The following is a 15,601-nucleotide window of genomic DNA, read 5'->3' on the forward strand; positions in this document are numbered from 1 at the left end:
CATCACCAACTCCAGACACACTGCACATTGGACCACCCACTTCCCAGCATCCCCTTGGTCCCAGGGACCATCACTGAAGATTCAGGCTTACACATGTTAGTAAGGGAGTGTCTACAAATATTAATACACTAACATCACATCCTCTTTTCTTTAAAGATAAGCCCTGTACGCTTCAATGCAACAATTAACAACGTCATATTAAGAACATCATCTAACACGTTTCAATGAGTCTCTCAGGTCTGCGTATTTCCCTTTTGGGTCTTTCATACACAGTCTTCGTTTCATCGACCATATTGGACCTTTCTAGAATCGTGGTTTGTTCACCATTATCAGGATCATCATACATGTCAGATGAAGGGTATTCTTCAGTCATGTCTTCATTATGGTTAGGTTGAGATCTTAAATCCACCCGATTTCTTCTTACTTCCGTTCCACGCTCTGTACGTATAGTATAAGATCTTGGTGCTACTTGTGCTTGCACAATACCTTTCTGCACCCAAATACCTTTCTCGTGATCTCTGAGACGGACTTGGTCACCCGATTTTAGATCAGATAAGCTTTTTGCTCGCCTGTCATGGAACAGTTTCTGTTTTGCCTGTTGACGTTCCTTACTCAGTCTGACCAACGCTGAGTTATGTGTATTAAGCAGTTCATCATGTATCGGGAGATTTGCTCTAATCCTCCTTCCCATCAGCATTTGTGCAGGAGAAAGTCCATTCTGTAAAGGTGTACTGCGGTAGATTAAAAAACTTTTGTAGAAATCTTCTTTACCTTCTTGAGCTTTTTTCATGAGACTCTTTACAGTTTTTACTGAACTTTCCACCAACCCATTTGAGCGTGGATAGTGGGGACTTGACGTAGTATGGACAAATTCCCACTCATCAGCAAATTGTCTAAATTCAGCACTGGAAAACTGAGGACCCTTGTCAGTGAACACTTCCATAGGAACACCATGCCTTGCAAAGATTGACTTCATGCAATTGATTACGGCTTTACTAGTAGTTGTATGTAGTGTCTTCACCTCAGGGTAGTTAGAGTAATAATCAGTCACGACAATGTACGTTTTCCCATTACAATCAAACAAATCTGCGCCAACTTTCTGGTACGGTCTCTCTGGCACTGCGTGAGGACTCAGTGGCTCGACTTGTTAGCTTCGGTCTATACCAGGGATGGGGAACCTTCGGCCCTCCAGCTGATGTTGAACTACACATCCCAGCATGCCCTGTAACAGTTTTAGCCTGGCTCAATAGCAAAACTGTAGCAAGGCCTGCTGGTTTGTGTAGTTCAACAACAGCTGGAGGACCGAAGGTTCCCCATCTCTGGTCTATACGTAAGACATAATTCACATGTAGCTGTAGTCTGTGCTTTGTCTTGGTTAATTCTTGGCCAATACATAACTTCACGCGCTCTCCGCTTACATTTTTCTTCTCCTAAGTGGCCTTCATGTATCTTGCACAGCATAGTTTTTCTTAGTCGTGCAGGTATGACAAACCTATTGCCTTTGTAAATAATACCATCGACAACTGTAAGGTCACTGCGGTACATCCAATAATCATGGATAGACAGCGGGCACGCATGTTTTTCTGCTGGCCAACCTTTCAGAATGATATCTTTCAACACTTTCATTGTGTCATCTGTCTCAGTTTCTTTCCTAATCTGTTCTTGTCTTGCAAGAGACACTGGTAGAGAAGCTACGATCAAATTAACATAGGCTTCTATCTCTTCATCCATCAGACTTTAGGAACCCTCACTTTTGTCCACAGCACGAGAAAGTATATCAGCAATGTACATGTATTTGCCGGGACAGTACAGCAAGTGTACATCATATTTCTGTAGTCTGATAAGCATTCGTTGAATTCTCATGAAACAGTCATGTAATGATTTAGTCATGATAGCTACCAATGGCTTGCGGTCAGTTTCCGCTGTAAATGTTTGACCATACACAAACTGATGAAATCGCTCACATGCATATGTGATCGCTAGAAGTTATTTTTCTATCTGAGCATACCTTGTTTCAGCACTTGTCAGTGCTCTTGATGCATAGCTTACTGGTTGCCTTGTATCCTCATGTTCTTGTAACAGCTCTGAGCCTAGGCCAGATTGCGAAGCATCTGCTGAAATTCTTATTCTTTTTGCAGGATCAAAGAATTTTAGCACTGGTTGCTCTGTAATAATCTTAGCTTAGTTTCTCACAGGAGCTTAATCCTAGAATCGGTTGCACATTTTTATCCACAATCAGTAGAGATGTTTTAAACTGTTGTCCCTTATATTTCAGTGTCACTAAGCATGTACCTTTCACAGGAATTTCCTCCCCAGTGTACCCTGTAACTTTCACTTTGGCTGGATGAATTTTAGGTTTTACTCTAAAAGTCTTATAGTCTTGAAATGATATTAAATTCACCTGCGCGCCAGTATCAAGCTTAAAGGGAATGACAATCTCGTTCACAGTTAAAGGGACAATCCATTCTTTCTTATCTGCACTGCAAAGTTCAATGCAATCCACAAAGAATTCATCTGTTTGTTTAACAGCATGCACTTTGGCTGTTTTACTTTTAATTTTACAGCATTTGGCAAAGTGATTAAGTCTACCACATTTCATGCAGGTTTTACCATAAGCTGGGCACATTTTAGGATTGTGAGCATTTCCACATCTACTACACATTTCCTTATTAGACTGTGGCTTAGACTGCTTCATTCTTGAGAATGGAGGTTTGCTTTGCTCTGTTTTCTGCACTACACATACAGCAGCATCAGCTTCCTTGTGTAACTTTTTGGCTTGAAATCTAGTTATTTCTGCAGATCTACACATAGTCACTGCCTTTTCTAGTGTTAGGTTTTGCTCTCTCAGCAGTCTCTCTCTGAGTCCATTATCAGATATTCCACAGACAATACGATCTCTAATCAGTGAATCCTTTAAATCACCAAACTCTCAGGTTTTACTGAGTGATTGCAGCTCTGTAACATACTGATCAAATCCATCTACAGACTTCTGATCACATGTGAAAAACTTATATCTTTCATATGTCACATTTTTCCTTGGCACAAAGTAATCTTCAAACTTTTGCATTATAGAAGATAGCACCATATTCTGCCCCTCAGCAAACTGAAAACTATTCTAAATGTCCAGCACATCCTCTCCTATCACATGAAGGAAAATGGATGCCTTCGTTTTGTCAGCCTTTGTATCAGCTCCACCTGCAGCAAGATATATATTAAACCTTTGCTTAAATCTTTTCCAGTTTTCAGACAAGTTACCAGACATCAGCATGCCGGTTGGAGGAGCTAGTTTATCCATGGTTACTCACTGTTTGAAGATAGTAGCACACGGCAGGCTTTGCAGACACTGAGTATCACAGCCGTACAGACTGCTGCAGGATTCTGTCACACTCTGAGAGCACTAGCAGTCCAAGTTAAACTTCTTCTGACACCATGTTTTGTTCATACGTTTGTAAATCCAGTCATCAGGACACAGAGACATGTGAGTTCACTGCTGTGCTGTTTATTCCATCACCAACTCCAGACACACTGCACACTGGACCACCCACTTCCCAGCATCCCCCTGGTCCCAGGGACCATCACTGAAGATTCAGGCTTAGTTAGTAAGGGAGTGTCTACAAATATTAAGCATTCTAATACACTAACATCACAATATATATATATACTAGGTGCTTCATCGCGCCCTACGGGCGCTCTTCACACCGTCGCAAGGGGCTACGCACCCTTAACCCTTGCATGCCTTTCTGGGGTTCAATATTTGTATTATATAGAGTATTACCTGCATTCCTTTGTTAGTGGTTAAATATTGCACAATGAAAAGGCATGCGATGGTGAAGGAGGCGCAGCCCCTTGCGACAGCGTGAACAGCACCTGCAGGGCACGATGTACAGAATGTAGCGGGTGCGGGGGGGACTGCGGATGGGGGAGGGTGTCTGTAGATGCTGCAGGTGGAGGGGGGGCGGATGCGGGGGGCCCGGATGAGGAAGAGTCGGGAGGTGCTGCGGGTGGGGGAGGGGCAGAGGAGTGGGGGCTGCAGATGGGGGAGAGGTCCAGAGGCACTGCAGGTGGGGGAGGGTGCCACGGGTGGGGGAGGGGCAGGTGCGGGGATGTTGCGGATGGGTGAATGGTTCCGGAGGTGTTGTGGGATGGGAAGGGGCGGGGGTGCCGGGGGGTGGGGTAGGGGGTCCGGAGGCGCCGCGGGTCGGGGAGGGGCAGGTGCGGCGGATGGGGAAAGGGGTCCGGATGCGCTGCAGGTGGTGGAGGGTTGGGTGCAGGGGTGCCGTGGGTGGGGGAGGGAGGGGGGGCCGTGGATGGAGGAGGGTGTCTGCAGATGCTGCGGGTGGAGGGGGGGCAGGTGTGGGGGGAGACATATATGGGGGGTGGATGGTGGAGGGGGTCTGGAGGTGCTGTGGGTGGTGGAGGGGCGGGAAAGTAGGAGCCGCAGGTGGTGTAGGGGGTCTGGAGGCACAGCGTGTGGGGGAGGGGTGCCGCATGTGGTGGAGGGGAAGGTGCAGAGGTGTGGTGCATTGGGGAGGGGTCTGGAGGTGCTGCGGGTACTGTACCTGCCAAAAAGGTAGTTGGAGGGTATGCAGTAACAGGGCCAGGACAGGGGTGACAGAGTCAGAACAGGGGTGACGGGGCCAGGACAGGGGTGACTATGCCAGGACAGGGACGACGGGGCCAGGACAGGGGCAAGGCCAGGGGTGACAGGGACATGACAGAACACAGGGCATGGGAGAGATTGGTATTAGGGACAGAACAGTGGTGACAGACAGATGTGTCTTACCGGAGTCACTGCTGCTGGCTGCTGCTTTTCCATTCCAACTTGTTGGGATCTGCTGCTGGTGGAGACTTGGCATGGCTGACTCTCTCAGGCTGGAGTCCTGCTTCCTCTGAACGCCCACATCCCTCCCCCCACTCTTCAGTCACACAGCGCAGACCTCGCGCGGCTGCCGGGCACCGTGGTAAGGGGAGACTGGGAGTGACTGGTTAGCCCCCAGGAGACGCTGCGGCTGGAGGGAGGAGGGGGTCATAGCATACACGCGGCGCGGACCTCGCGGCAGCCGGGCACTGTGGTAGGAGGGGGTCGGAGCCTGCAAGCAGCGCGGACTTCTGCAGCGCTGCCCGCCGGCTAAAGTGTCAGAAGAAGCTGTGCGCACCTCACTGTGGGCGGCAGCGTTGCAGCTAGCGGTGGGGTTGCCGGGGCTGGAGATAACAGAGGCAGTATGGAACATGCACAGCGGCAGGTGCCCCACAAAACTGCAGCTAAGAAGCGCGGAGTGTGCCAGAAAGTGACGCTCCGCCGCGCCAGAGAGCCCCTGCTGAGTATGCTGATGTGGGGGTCAAGCACACAGTGAGCCGGTGCCCGTCTGTCTGTACGGCAACCACCTCACACCCCCCCATACCACCCAACTGTCCTGATTTTCGCGGGCCAGTCCCATTTTTTGGGGTCTGTCCCGCTGTCCCACCCGCGGGCCGCAGTGTTCCGCGGTGGGAGGGGGGGGGGGGGGTAGTTGGGAAGCTCCTGTACTCTCTGTTGTGTTTAGTGGAGACAGGAGGAGAGGGGGCATCAGGGAGTATGCATTAAGGGGGGGCCCAGCAGCAGAGCCGAATTAAGGGGGGGGGGGCACAGGGGGTACGTACTCTGGGCCACACAGTTTTAGGGGGCCCCCCAGCTGGAGTAGCTCTGTCCCAGCTCTGAAGCTCCCCCGTACTGCCAGCAACAGTCTGCCAGCAGCATTGTGCTACAGTCAGCACACGCTGCAGCGTATTGGCAGGTCTGTGGTGTTGCAGGGAGGCTATCTTCTGCCTGTGCGGGTGTGTAGGGGGGAGCGACTACCCCCTCTGGATTTACCCCTAGCTGAGGGGCCAAAATCCCATAAAAAAAAAAAAAACAAACCTGAATTTGCATAAGTGGGCGTGGCCACGCATGCCTCTATTAGGCCACGCCCCTGAACCGGCAGCAGGCACAGCAGTGAGATAGGGCCCCCTTGTCTCAAGTGCCCTGGTCCCTCCAGACTCATAATCCGCCCCTGGGGGCATGCCAGCAGCTTCCAGAGTGCTGGGCATTCCCCCTCACTGACGAAAATGGGGGCGTGGCGCGCAATTGTGGGCCTCCTGTGAAGCCACGCCCCTTTTCGCTGACCACGCCCCCTTTTCGCCGCACGTGTGTCCCTCCTTTTGCCGGAAGAAAGCTGGGAGGTATGCACCCCTGTCTGCCTTAAGAAAGCTGGGAGGTATGCACCCCTGCCTGTGCCATGCCCATACCATCTGCTTCTGCTCCTAGTCTCCTATAGATTTGCCCAGATCTGTGACTCTTTGACTAACTCCGCCCAGTGTTGTGACTCCGCCCAGCATTAGCAAAAGAGGCACAAAGTCACAGATCTGGGCTACTATATAGGAGATATATATATATATATATATATACACACACACATGCGCACACACACACACATACCTCCCAACATGACCCTCTCCAGGAGGGACACAATGCTCTGCTCCTGGACTTTTCTCTTAATTTGTGATTGCCGTCACCTGTTTTGAACAGGTTAATCAATAAGAAAGGTGTTTCAGCACAGGTAATGGCAATCATCAATTAGGAGGGAAGTCCAGGAACAGAGCATTCTGTACCCCTTCCTGGAGAGAGTCATGTTGGGAGGTATGCACACACATACATATATACATACACTTCCGTTCCATACCCTCTGTGACAGGACGGTACCGTACGAAAGCACTCGCCGCTTTCGCGTCCCGTTGACTGCGCACAGAATGGAAGGTCAAGCCGCACGAGGCCTGACCACATAGGGGATTCCCGCCTACCGTCAGTAACCGCCTGTTACTGACTCCACCCACTGCGCTGTGGGCGGGTTCTCGCTGCCACCACCAAACTCCTAACCTGCCGTGGCGTTTGGAACCACGATTCTGCTCTGTATGTGCCGACGCACTGCCTTACCACAGCTGTGTGGTGCTGACGAATCCCCACTAGCCACTTGCTAGGCCTCTACCGGTAGCTGGCGGAAGGCGGAGCTTGGAGACGCTAGGTGCTTCCCTGGACAGCCGGAGGACGGGGCTAGGTTTGGCCTAACCCTGTTGGTCACAAGATGAAGCAGCCTTCTTGAGGCAAAGATGTTTATTGCTCAATAACCTTTAAAAAGGCTCCTCCCTATTGCTAGGGGTAACAGCATACAATCAGATGTTTTCAGCAGAATAAGATGGAATAATACACACCTATGGGCCAACTGCCCTCCTTTTATCCCTCTCCAAGACCCCTTACCACAGGGGGTAAGCCCGCCCTGTGGTGCACAACCAATCAATGTTTACCCATGAGCTGTGCATGCCTTGGTCACATGCACAGCTAACATTGTCCTCTATGGACAGTGGGGAGTGGTCGGTCTCCTTTGACTCTCCCATCTTGGAGAGTCAGGATACTCCCCGGTGCCGTTCAGTCTGGCTGGGGGAAGTATTCCCTCCTAAATCTGACCTCCAGAAACCTGCCCGGGACCCATCTCACTGCCTGCAGCCTGGATTTGGGCTCCAGAGCTGGGCAGCCTGGCTCCCCGGTCCAGGTCTCTTGGCCACTACGGGTGATCTCCATGGAGCTCCAAGAAACCACTCAGCTCGTTTCATAGCTGAGCTGCTTCTCTCTCTCCCTGTGCCCCTTGGAAGTGTGAGGCTGGATGGGAAAGCATTCCGTTTTTTGGGGAAAAGGTCTGGGAAAATCCATCAGCCTGCACAGCCATGGATTCCCCCCTCCTGGGACACACAACCAAGTAAGTGCAATTTACCTTGAAATACATTACATTTAAATCACACTGTACATGTTATACATTTAAATACACTCTGAGCCTGCACAGGCTCCACATACCTAGGCACTGCAGTGCCTTACAACACACTGTACTTTCTATTATTTTACACAATGTCTGGTTTGTGGAATACTGTGTCCTAGTCCTGCAGCCTGGCTGCTAGGACCCTGTCTGTGCTGGCTCCCCTAGCCCTGCAGCCTGGCTGCTAGGGCTCTCCCAGTGCTGGAGGTATGGGGCTGGCTTCCCCCACCCTCCAGCCTGCCTGCCTGCCACTGGGGTCCAGGGAGCTGGCCCTCCCTGTCCCCCCAGTGTGGCACTACCTTTGTGGCCTCGCCGCATGCAGCGGCGCACCCCCCTGTACTGAAGCCCGGCGGCCCGGGACACTTGTCCCGGCCGCCGTGACTCTGGCTTTGTTGCAGCGCTGAGGCGCCGGGAGCGTAGCTCCCGGACCCCAGCGCTCATCAGCCTAACTGCACCCACGCCGCTAGGGAGCCGGCTAGCCCGGTCCCCCGTGAGCGGCGCCTGTCTTGTAGCCTCGCCGCAGCGTCCGGCGGGGAGCCGGGGCTGCGGCGCACCCCCCTCGCTGCCCAGCAGCCCGGGACGTCCGTCCCGGCTGCTGCGGCTGGCCACCCGTGCTGGGCTGAGGCGCCGGGAGCAGAGCTCCCAGCCCCCAGCGGCGGCTCTTCCTTTTCCCCGGCGCGCACACTCCAGTGCGCCCGGGGTTGCACTGACCGCTGCCGGGAGCGGAGCTCCCGGACTCCGGCGGTCAGCGGCTGTCCTCTCCCCCGGCGCGCACACTCTGCTGAGCGCGCCGGGGGCTGTCCTCCCTGCCGTGGTCTCCGGAGAGGTCCGGGACCACGGCACATATAAAAATACATGTACTTAAACATTTAATAAAACACGGCGCCTAGCGCCCAATACATTTTTCAAATCTGGCGCCAAGCGCCCATTGTCCTTTAAAATGGCGCCGGGCACTAGGGGTTAACCCCTTCAGTGCTGCGGCGGCCATTTCCCTCGTGGCTGGGGCTCTCCGGCCACACTCCTCCCCCCCCATTCAAGCGGGTCAACCAGGGACCCATGTCCCAACGATTTGGGTCCTGGTCCCGCAGTCCGTTGGGGTGAAGGGGACGCTACCTGGGGGGTGTAGGCTCTGGCCTAGACAGTTCATCCATAGTGTAGTGGGCCTCTCTTCGTGGGTGCACAATGTTCAAATAGTCCACCTGAAGTCCAAGTTCAAGGCTCCACCACAAAAGTCTGTCCAATTCCCCCAAGGTAGGTTGCAGCCACCTAACCGGTAGGTGGTAAGTCACCACGGTGGGGGGCCAGTTACAAACAAGTGCCACCCACGGTGTCCCAACTGTGGCATACCCCACCTCCCACAATAGCAGTTTCCTGCTCAAACAGGCCACAGGGTGCCCCTGCCCATATGGCTCTTTCTGGCTCGGTACTGCTACCAGTCCGTGCAGTGGCGCAATAGTTCGTAACACACAGTCCTGGTCAAGAATGTACGCCATCAGTACGGGAGCGGGTACCCGAGCCTCCTTCAATGACTGGAATGCCAACTCGCAAGCGGGTGCAAAGTCCACTGACTTGGGAATGCCCTTCCTAGCCATCTCTGTCAAGGGGTTCACTACAGGACTAAAGTCAATGACAACGTGTCCGTAGGGCCTTACAGGTTCTAAGGTCAGTACCGGTCTGGGTGATGTGGGTCGGGGACAGCCTCTGGTTGCCTCCTCCCCCTCTGGTTTGGGCCTACCCCTGTCTCCTCCCACATGGTGCCCCAGGCACTGCACCTCCGTCATACCTATCTGGCAACTGTCTGCCCTAACGGTCAGACCTGCCCTCCAATCCTCCTCCGTCGACCTATGACTCGGGAAACCTACCCTGTCACCTAGGCCTACTCCTTCCTCCTCGTCCGCTACCTGTGCCACAGTGATGGAGGCCAGACCACCAGCCTCTGGATCCTGTGTGGCATCCACTACAGGGAGGCTGCGTGTCTTCCCCGATCTACGGTGCACAGGTAGGGGACCTATGTCCACAGCAACTTGCTGCAAGGGTTCTCCTATGGGCAGAGGCCCAGAGACAACACAACCGCTGGAGTGCCCCGGCTGCCAACGCATGGCACCAGCCTTACATGTGGTCTGGGCGTCATCCGACATTCCAGACCAGGGTAAGCTCTGTGTCAGGCACTTCAGGGTACGTTCTGTCTCCGGGTTACTGTCCAAAGGGGTTTCGCTGGCAACCGACACCGGTTGCGCAGGAACGTTCCCTGAGGGGACCAGTTGGACACATTCCCTATCTGGTCTATCCTCTCCCACTTTCCTGTCTACCCTGTACCTTAACCCTTCCCGCCAGGTCAAACTTCCCGCCCCAACCCTGTCAAGGCCGCTGCCAGAGTGGCGCCTCATGCCTTTCGGGGATGGGTCAGAGAGTTGAGCCTCCCTAAACTGCTGCCTGTGGCCCTCAATCTCTCCTAAATTGGGACACTCTACAGGGGGATCTAGGTGGGGACTACTAGGGTCAGTCTGGTAGGGGTCAGTCATGGAAAAGTCAGTGTGGTTTCTCATACTCACCGCCGGAGTTGGCAAACCACTTGGGTCAGGAGCATCATTGGGCACCCCCACAGGATCAAACGAGCTGGAACCGACATCCTCTGCGTTGCTAGTGGACGTGGGCATACCAGAGGCAAAAGGCATGCGGGGTCGATGTGCTGATCTAGCCGCTGTAATCTTTTCCTCTGGGCTGGTTGAAGCTGTGGTTGGCTGTGCTGGCAGTTGTCTAGCAGCTGTAGTCTTTTCCTCTGGGCTGGGCTGTGCTGGAGTAGCTGATGTCAACGGTGGTTTTGGAACTTGACTCCGGGGAATGGCGCCAACAAACGTAGTGACGATCCCACCACCCAGATCATTTCCTAGGACCACATCAGTTGGGAGACCATCCATGACGGCAACTTCTCGCAACTCTGGTCCAGCTCCCCAGTCCAGGTAGACTCTTGCCATGGGAACCGCTTTCTCTGTTCCTTCTGCCAGGGTGACCGTGGCAGTGCGACCCTGCACTACTGCAGCAGGATCTATAAGGTGGGGGCTCACAACAGTGATTGAGGCCCCAGAGTCTCTTAGGCCTTCCCCCTGCAGGGGTCCCACGTGGACCGGCTGCAGGTGCCTCCACATGTTGTGTAGGGGCTGTTTGGCCATGCAGGTGACTCTCTCCGCAGAGTGCACCTGTCTCTCGCCACACTCCATCGGACTGACTGGAGGGGGAACAGTCTCTGTAGGCTCATCTCTCGTCAAACAAGCGATCCGGGCTCCAGCACTCGGATTTGGGGCACGAGTCTGGGGTGCTTGGGATGCAGGACAGTTCATCCTCAGATGTCCGATTTTCCCACAGCCGTAGCACTTCTCCAGTCGTGGCACCGATGATCTCTGATCAGTTGCAGGGACGCTGCGGTGCGGTTGCTGGCCAAGAGCACCCGGGTTGGAAGATGCTTGTCTTTGGGGGTGATGAGCTGAAGAGGGGGGTCCCCTTGGTGGTGCAGTCTTCTGGAGCTGGCTGCTGGCTGGGCGCTTCTGCCCCTGTGGCCGAATTGCCACATACTTGTCGGCTAACTGGGCAGCCATCTTTAAGCTGGGTGGCTCCCGATCTAGCACCCACTCCTTCACTTCTGGGGCGCACCTGCAGTAGAACTGCTCCCTGCAGATCAGGTCGATCAGTGCGTCCCATGTAGTGGCTTCAGAATCTTTCACCCACTTCACCACGTACTGCCGCAGCTGGGTGGCGAACTGCCCATGGGTGCTGCTAGGATTCTTGGGCAAGTCTCTGAACTTCTTCCTGTAAGACTCTGGAGTGATGAAGAATCGCTGGAGGAGGGCCTTCGCAACTTCGTCGTAGTTCCCATAGTCCTCCGTGGCCACTCCTCGATAGGCCTCCAAGGCCTCTCCATGCAGAGTGGGCACAAGGTGTCTCACCCACTCTGACTTGGGTAGATCGTGTAGTTTACAAGTCCTTTCAAAAACTTGCAAATGTCCATCAATGTCCCCATCACTGTCTGCAAACTTGGCAAACTGAACTCGTCCTGATCTGTGTACAACAGCTGACAACGGCTCCCGGGGTACCACGGCTGGTGATGCCCGCTCCGCATGCCACATCCGGATGACAAGCATGCGTTCTTGCTCCGTTGCCCTTTCCCCCAATTCCGCTAGCAGATCTGCTAGGGTATCCGGGCCGCCCCCCCTGGGACGTTGGGATCCTGGCCCTGCTAGGGATTGCTGGGAAACATTGCTGCTGTGAGAGAGGGCGGGGCTTGTGGGTCTCACCGGTTCCTTACGAAGGTCCACTGTTGGGCCGTCCTCTGCGATGCTGACGCCGTCAGTGCTTTCCACCTCCGCCCGATGGGACTCCTCCAAGCTCATGAGCGCCGCCTTCATGACGCTTCTGGACGCGTTGGAAGGGATATCCACACCCTTCTCCTGGCACACGATCTCCAGATCATCCTTGGACATTCCGCTGAATTCCGCCATCTTGTGCGTTCTCCTGCGCTGCAGTTACTCCTCTCCTGAGTAACTCGGCTTCTCCAATCGGGTGATGAAAAGGCGCCTGGGAATATCCCGCCGCTATGCCACCAATTTCTGTGACAGGACGGTACCGTACGAAAGCACTCGCCGCTTTCGCGTCCCGTTGACTGCGCACAGAATGGAAGGTCAAGCCGCACGAGGCCTGACCACATAGGGGATTCCCGCTTACCGTCAGTAACCGCCTGTTACTGACTCCACCCACTGCGCTGTGGGCGGGTTCTCGCTGCCACCACCAAACTCCTAACCTGCCGTGGCGTTTGGAACCACGGTTCTGCTCTGTATGTGCCGACGCACTGCCTTATCACAGCTGTGTGGTGCTGACGAATCCCCACTAGCCACTTGCTAGGCCTCTACCGGTAGCTGGCGGAAGGCGGAGCTTGGAGACGCTAGGTGCTTCCTGGACAGCCGGAGGACGGGGCTAGGTTTGGCCTAACCCTGTTGGTCACAAGATGAAGCAGTCTTCTTGAGGCAAAGATGTTTATTGCTCAATAACCTTTAAAAAGGCTCCTCCCTATTGCTAGGGGTAACAGCATACAATCAGATGTTTTCAGCAGAATAAGATGGAATAATACACACCTATGGGCCAACTGCCCTCCTTCTATCCCTCTCCAAGACCCCTTACCACAGGGGGTAAGCCCGCCCTGTGGTGCACAACCAATCAATGTTTACCCATGAGCTGTGCATGCCTTGGTCACATGCACAGCTAACATTGTCCTCTATGGACAGTGGGGAGTGGTCGGTCTCCTTTGACTCTCCCATCTTGGAGAGTCAGGATACTCCCCGGTGCCGTTCAGTCTGGCTGGGGGAAGTTTTCCCTCCTAAATCTGACCTCCAGAAACCTGCCCGGGACCCATCTCACTGCCTGCAGCCTGGATTTGGGCTCCAGAGCTGGGCAGCCTGGCTCCCCGGTCCAGGTCTCTTGGCCACTACGGGTGATCTCCATGGAGCTCCAAGAAACCACTCAGCTTGTTTCATAGCTGAGCTGCTTCTCTCTCTCCCTGTGCCCCTTGGAAGTGTGAGGCTGGATGGGAAAGCATTCCGTTTTTTGGGGAAAAGGTCTGGGAGAATCCATCAGCCTGCACAGCCATGGATTCCCCCCTCCTGGGACACACAACCAAGTAAGTGCAATTTACCTTGAAATACATTACATTTAAATCACACTGTACATGTTATACATTTAAATACACTCTGAGCCTGCACAGGCTCCACATACCTAGGCACTGCAGTGCCTTACAACACACTGTACTTTCTATTATTTTACACAATGTCTGGTTTGTGGAATACTGTGTCCTAGTCCTGCAGCCTGGCTGCTAGGACCCTGTCTGTGCTGGCTCCCCTAGCCCTGCAGCCTGGCTGCTAGGGCTCTCCCAGTGCTGGAGGTATGGGTGTTAGGCGCCGTGGTCCGCTCGTCGCTGCGGCCCAGCACCTAGCAACCAGGGACGCCGTGCGCGTACAGCCGCCGGCTCCCTGGCAACGCTAGACGCCGGGCGCACGGAGCCGCACGGACCCTAGCAACTGGGACGCCACTTACGGACTGCGTTCCCCGTTGCTGGGTTCAATTTAAATAATGAGATGTCTGTTTTCCTGGCCATGCAGCTTGGCAGCTGTATGGCATTTAATCCAATCAGCCTCCAAACAGCTGATTGGAGGACTCCCTGTTAAATACACTTCCTGGGCTTCTCACAGACGCCGGTAATAGCTTCCTGAATGCTGAATCTGTTTGCTGAAAGTGTTTCCAGTCCTGCTGTATCCGGTCGTTCCTGTTCTCAGTTGTCCTGTACTCGGAAGTCGTCATCTGTTCCTGGAGTCCTGACTGAGCACCTTTGAACATCCAGTGGTGTTCGTGAGTCACGGCGTAGCCGTGTGTTGCGGCTTGGGCCGCTTAATTATTTATCATTTATTATTTGTGTTCCGGAGCTTTTGCGGAGGATTCCGCTCCCACAGATCCACTCTGGTATCCAGCGGTGCTGGGTAGGAGTACGGACTAGTGGATTTTGGTTGTCCTTTTCCCTGGCGGGTTACCGCACATACCTCAGGTTTAGTCAGTTAGCTTGTAGCCCCTGGCCTGGTTGTTTAGTCAGAGGGCCCCTTGTTATCACCCTGTCTCGGATTTCCCTTTGTCTCCCATTAAGACCTGAGGGGGCATCGGAGTTGGGCAGACATAATCCGCCCTTCAAACGCGGCTGCCATGGGCTCAAGCAACCATAGTCTCGCAGGGGATTTCTGACCACACGGGCGAGACAACGGAGTTAGGGCGCCAGGGGCTACTTTCTATTCCCGCTCCCTTCCCCAGCATTCCGTTCCAGTGCTCCGGTCCTTGCAATAGGACCACCTCAGACCAGAGTGCTGGAATCATAACATTATTACCGGCCACACCAAAACTTAAAATTAAACAGGGTTTGATTTTTTCCCTTATTCAGTTTTGTAAGGTTTGTCGGCCTCATGAATCCCACTGGTTTAGGGCCAAATCCTGGCCAGCTTCTAGTTAGCCAGATTCAAGAACTTACTCAGATGGTTCAGGATCTTTCCCTTCGGGTGAAGTCGCAGGAAGATCTTTTACGAACTTCCCCGAGGGTAGTTCCTGAACCGAAAATGCACTTGCCTGACCGTTTTTCTGGTGATAGGAAGCAGTTTTTTAATTTTAAAGAGTCCTGTAAACTTTATTTTCGTTTAAGACCTATCTCCTCAGGTACTGAATCTCAGCGGGTCGGAATTATTATTTCTTTGCTCCAGGGGGATCCCCAGACCTGGGCTTTTGGTTTAAAAGCAGAGGATCCGGCATTGTTGTCTGTAGACGCCTTTCTGGGGTCTTTAGGGCTTTTGTATGATGACCCTGATAGAGAGGCATCCGCCGAGAGTCAGTTACGCGCTCTCAGACAAGGTAGAAATCCTGCAGAGGTTTATTGTACAGAGTTTCGCCGTTGGTCGAACGACTGTGGCTGGAATGACCCAGCCCTGCGCAGTCAGTTTCGCCTCGGCTTATCTGAGTCTATAAAAGACAGTCTCCTTCAGTATCCCGCTCCTGAGACTCTCGATAAACTCATGGAGCTTTCTATTAAGATTGATCGTCGTCTCAGAGAGCGGAGGGCTGAAAAAGGAGCACCTGTCAGATCTACTCCGTGTGTATTTTCCATTCCTGAGGACATAGAGGAGCCCATGCAGATGGGTCTCTCCAGGCTGTCTCCAGAAGAAAGAGCCAGAAGGCAAAACTCTGGTCTTTGTTTGTACTGTGGG

General features: G+C 53.4%; 1 protein-coding gene across 1 annotated transcript in view; it reads left to right on the plus strand.

The window, feature by feature from the left end:
* The window catches only part of ACAD8 (acyl-CoA dehydrogenase family member 8), a 128,507-nt gene that overhangs the window by 539 nt on the left and 112,367 nt on the right, over window positions 1-15,601 (plus strand). The window lies entirely within an intron of this gene.

Source organism: Pseudophryne corroboree, chromosome 10, assembly GCF_028390025.1.
Source record: "Pseudophryne corroboree isolate aPseCor3 chromosome 10, aPseCor3.hap2, whole genome shotgun sequence".
NCBI lineage: Eukaryota > Metazoa > Chordata > Amphibia > Anura > Myobatrachidae > Pseudophryne > Pseudophryne corroboree.